The 5,000-nt window shown below is 39.1% G+C and overlaps 3 pseudogenes; all 3 read left to right on the top strand.

Annotated features, from left to right (window-relative positions):
- The first annotated feature begins 4,408 nt into the window (after positions 1 to 4,408).
- On the top strand, positions 4,409 to 4,517 carry LOC132967544 (5S ribosomal RNA; annotated as a pseudogene).
- A 122-nt stretch (positions 4,518 to 4,639) lies between these two features.
- Positions 4,640 to 4,748, top strand: LOC132967556 (5S ribosomal RNA; annotated as a pseudogene).
- A 121-nt stretch (positions 4,749 to 4,869) lies between these two features.
- Positions 4,870 to 4,978, top strand: LOC132967600 (5S ribosomal RNA; annotated as a pseudogene).
- Positions 4,979 to 5,000: the final 22 nt, after the last annotated feature.

Here is a 5,000-nt window from a genome sequence, read left to right as displayed (position 1 = left end):
TGTAAATCCGTTTTTTTTATTTTTATTTTTATGATAATGGCCTTTAATTTATTTTCGATAAACGTGAATGGACTAAGGAACAAAGAAAAAAGACATGCGATTCTTTCCTTGCAGAATGACGTTTTGTGCCTGCAGGAGACCAGGTGGGATGATTCCCTGGTGGAAGACATAAAAAAAGACTTTGTGGGCCATATTTTCTGCTCCAATGGCACGTCGAGGGCGAGAGGAGTGGCGGTTTTAGTCAAAACGGGTCGGGTAACAGGGGTAAATTTGGTTTATGGAGACAAAGAAGGAAGAATAATAGTAATAGACTGTGTGTATGAAACGAAAAATATAAGAATCATAAATATATATGCACCGAATGGAGAAAAAGAAAGGAAAACATTCTTCATTGCAATAAGCAAATGGTGGGAAAGGAATTGTATAATAATCGGTGACTTTAATGTGGCGATGACACCCACCGATGTGTCAAAAAATAATGTGTTTAAGGGGGATGTGAGCAGGGGGACACTTAAAGATATAATGATAACGAAACAATGCATTGATATTTGGAGATTGCTACATCCATGGGAGAGGGTGTTCTCCAGGAGACAAATTGTACTGAATAGATTAAAACAATCTAGAATAGATTATGCTTTGGTGACATGCGAGGTAGTGAGGTGGATTAAAGAAGTTGAATATAAAACTAATATGTGGAGCGATCACGCTGGAATAGAAATCACGTTTAGAAAAGAAACGAATGTACGTAAAGGAGGGATATGGTGCTTTAATGCAAGCTTGCTGGATGATGGAATGTTTGTGAAAAGTATGGAAAGATTGTTGAATGATGTGGGATATGAGTGGAATGAGAGTGAAGATATGAATGTGTGGTGGGATAGTGTAAAAGTCAGAATTAAAAAAAAGTGTATCAATTATAGTAAAGAGAAAAAGTGGAGAGAAAATAGAAAGGAAGAGAATTTGAGAAAACAACTAAGTGAGGAAATAGCATCGCTTGACAGTGTAGATAATGTAGATGTCGAAAAATACATACATTTAAAAGAACAGTTGGGAGTGATTGAACTTAAAAAGAGTAGGGGTGCAGCCATTAGGAGTAAAATACAATAAATGTATGAGGGGGAGAGGAGTACAGCCTTTTTTTTAGGTCTGGAAAAACAAAAACAAAAAAGAACAGAAATAAACGAATTATTAAATGAAGCAGGTAAAAGTGTGACAGATAAAAAGGGAATTTTAGAAATAGTAAAGGGCTATTATGAAAGCCTGTTTTCGAGACAGGAGTGTGATAGCGTGAGTGTGAACAGAGCTTTGGGTGCCTTAAAGAAAAAACTAAGCGAGGACGATAAAATGTGGTGTGATTGTGAGTTTACAGAGGGAGAAATCAGAAGTGCTTTAGAGGGGTTAAACAAAAACAAAAGTCCTGGGAGCGATGGCCTAGCTGCGGAATTCTACCAAGCTTTCAAAGAGCAGCTGGTGCCCTTGGTGAACAAATTGAGTAAATATATGGAAAAAGTGAAACATATACCAAAAAGTTTAGGGGAAGGGGTGGTTACTATTTTTTACAAAAACAAGGGGGACAATAAAAATCTGGACAACTACAGACCAATCAGCCTACTCAACACAGACTACAAAATCATAGCGAAAACAATAGCCAATAGAATCAGGGAGGTAATAGGAACAATCATAGAACAAACACAATCATACAGTATACCAAACAGAGACATAGCAGACTCAATCATTTCAATAAAACAGACGGTCAGGGATATGGAAGGGGAGGGGGGAATATGGCTAGGGATTGATTTAAATAAAGCTTTTGACAGAGTAGATCACGGGTTCATGGGGAAGGTGTTAGAGAAGTTTGGATTCGGGGAGAGAATGAGAGAATGGATAAATATGTTGTATACAGGAGCGGAAAGCAAGATAAAATGTAACGGGGAACTAACTGATTCTTTTAAAATATCAAGGTCAGTGAGACAAGGATGTCCGATGTCAGCGCTGTTGTACAGCTTGGTAGCAGAGCCGCTGGCAGCACTGATATCGGAAGACGTAAACATAAAAGGTATAGGTAAGGAAAACGTAAAAATAATACAGTATGCAGATGACGTGAATATAATGGTAAAAGGAGAGGAGGATATAGAATTGATATTAAAACATGTACAAACTTATGAAAGAGCATCTGGGGCAAAAGTAAATGAAAATAAGTCAGAAATTATGTTACTAGGTAAGGAATCCAATCTAGTTAATAAGTGGGGATTTAAAACGGTGTGTGAGAGAAGAAAAGTGTTGGGAGTGAATATGGGGAAAAATGAGAATGAATGTGATGATGTAACATGGAAAGAGGTGGTGGGTAAAATTAAAAAAACATTGAATTTGTGGAAAGCGAGGGGTCTATTGTTGAGAGGAAGGGTAGCCGTAACAAATGCTCTCGTGTTGTCCAAAGTGAATCATGCGCTGAGTACTTGTACGCTTCCGGACTGGGCCTTTAAGGAGATTTCAAAGACCATTAGGGACTTTATTTGGAAAAACAAAGCAGCGAGTATAGCTCACAAAACAATAATAGGGGCTAAAGATCAGGGGGGGCTAGCTTTGATTGATTTACTTACAAAAAAAGTAGCACTAAGAGTCAAATTGATAGGCAAATTTATGGACCAGAACCGGAACGTAGTTTGGAAAAACCACTTCAAACAATATCTGTGCAGTTTTGGACTCTACAACGAGGACAACCTGTACCAGATCAATAACCCGGATTCATTTAAACACTTGCCACGGTTTTTCCAGGAAGTACTCAGTGCGTGGTATCAGGTTTCATCCTGGACTGTACCAGAGTGCGGAACGAGAGGGTCAGTGCTACGACTGCCCTTCCTCTCGAGCCCGTATTTTAAAAATGGGGAGAGGGTAATTAAGTGTGAAGTTATGTCGAAAGCGGGATATATTAGAATAAGGGATTTACTGAACTGTGGGGGGGATTTTGATTTACAAATGGTGGTGAGGGGTTTAAAAAATAAAGGGTGTGTGTGCAGAAAGGATGTGATTGAGAGAGTGTTTGCAAATGTAAAATTGTCTTTGTCGAGCGAATGGGAAAAATTAATCAAAGAGAAGGAGGGAGTGATGCAGGACGATGTGGGGGGGATCTCCCTGTGCCTAGGGGAGAAGAAACACAACATTACAGATGTCACTACAAAAATTTGGTATAGGTGCGCAATCACACATAGAATACAGAAACCCACATCCGAAGTAAAATGGACAGACACATACCCGGACATAACAAGCAACATGATATGGAAGAACATTAACATTCCGCATACACCACATGCAATATTTGACCTAGATTTCAAACTGAGGCACAGGAGGATCTTCACCTGCATCGTCCTGCATCAGATCCATAAGGAGAGGTATGAAAGAAAGTGTTGTGTATGTGAAAGTACGGATGAGGATTTAATACATTTGTTTATTACGTGTGGGGAATTGGTTTATTTTTGGGGAAAAATAAGAGAAATGTTGGGGAAATGCAGTAAGAATGAGTGTTGGAATGAAAGGGGGTGGGAATTGTCGGTGTTGTTGGGGGTGGGAACAAAACAAAAAAATCACAATGTAATGAATATAATTTTGGCTTTTGCAAGAAAAGCGGTTTTTAACAGAAGGAATTATGCACTGTATGAAAGTAAGAAAATGAATGTGTGGAGAATGTTTGTGAATGAATGGAAAGCACATCTTAAATTGTTGTACATAGCGAATGAGAGTGAGTTTGTGAGAATGTTTGTGGAAGGTGCGAATGTGTGTAGAGTAAATGAGGAGGGAATTATGTGGGATGTCTAAATTAATTTTGTTTTTGTTTTTTTGGTACGAGGGCTTCTTTTTTGGTCATGGGGAAAATGGGTGATTTGATTTGGTGGTTTTTTTTCTCAGTGGTTTTTTGAGAATACTGTGGGGTTTTTGTATGTTTTTGTGGTTTGTTTTCAGAGGGGTGTTTGCTTTGGGGGAGGGACTAAGAAGAGTTGTCATGAGTTGGGGGTATCAGGGGTGGTTTGAGTTTTTTTTCTGATGCTATGTTTTTATTGTTTTTAGGGTGCCGTTTGCGTCAGAGGGGAGGTTTAATTTAGAGGGTGTATGTATTGTAATAGCATTTGTTGTAAATGATGTGAAAGAATTATAAATGTTTTTGTAATTTTGATAATAAAAGATAAAAAAAAAAAAAAAACACGCCCGATCTTGCCTGATCTCGGAAGCTAAGCAGGGCCGGCCTGGTTAGTACTTGGATGGGAGACCACCTGGGAATACCAGGTGCTGTAAGCTTTTTCATTTTCTTGATCATGTTTTTTTTTTTATCATATAGAGACATATTCACATGTCCAAAAATTCAGCCAGAATTAAGGGCATGACATCTTTAAAAGGCCCATGTCTGCACACAATAATGGCTTACGGCCATACCACCCTGAAGTCGTCCGATCTCGGAAGCTAAGCAGGGTCGGACCTGGTTAGTACTTGGATGGGAGACCGCCTGGGAATACCAGGTGCTGTAAGCTTTTTTATTTTTTTGATCATATGTTTTTTTTTTATCATAGAGAGACATATTTTCATGTCCAAAAATTCAGCCAGAATCAAGGGCATGACATCTTTAAAAGGCCCCTTTCTGCACACAATAATGGCTTACAGCCATACCACCCTGATCTCATCCGATCTCGGAAGCTAAGCATGGTCGGGCCTGGTTAGTACTTGGATGGGAGACCGCCTGGGAATACCAGGTGCTGTAAGCTTTTTCATTTTTTTGATCATATGTTTTTTTTTATCATATAGAGACATATTCACATGTCCACAAATTCAACCAGAATCAAGGGCATGACATCTTTAAAAGGCCCCTTTCTGCACACAATAATGGCTTACGGCCATACCACCCTAAACTCGTCCGATCTCGGAAGCTAAGTAGCGTGGGGCCTGGTTAGTACTTGGATGGGAGACCGCCTGGGAATACCAGGTGCTGTAAGCTTTTTCATTTTTTTGATCATATG

Source organism: Labrus mixtus, unplaced genomic scaffold, assembly GCF_963584025.1.
Source record: "Labrus mixtus unplaced genomic scaffold, fLabMix1.1 SCAFFOLD_46, whole genome shotgun sequence".
In the NCBI taxonomy this organism is placed as follows: Eukaryota; Metazoa; Chordata; class Actinopteri; order Labriformes; family Labridae; genus Labrus; species Labrus mixtus.
This window is presented reverse-complemented; position numbering and strand designations above follow the sequence as displayed.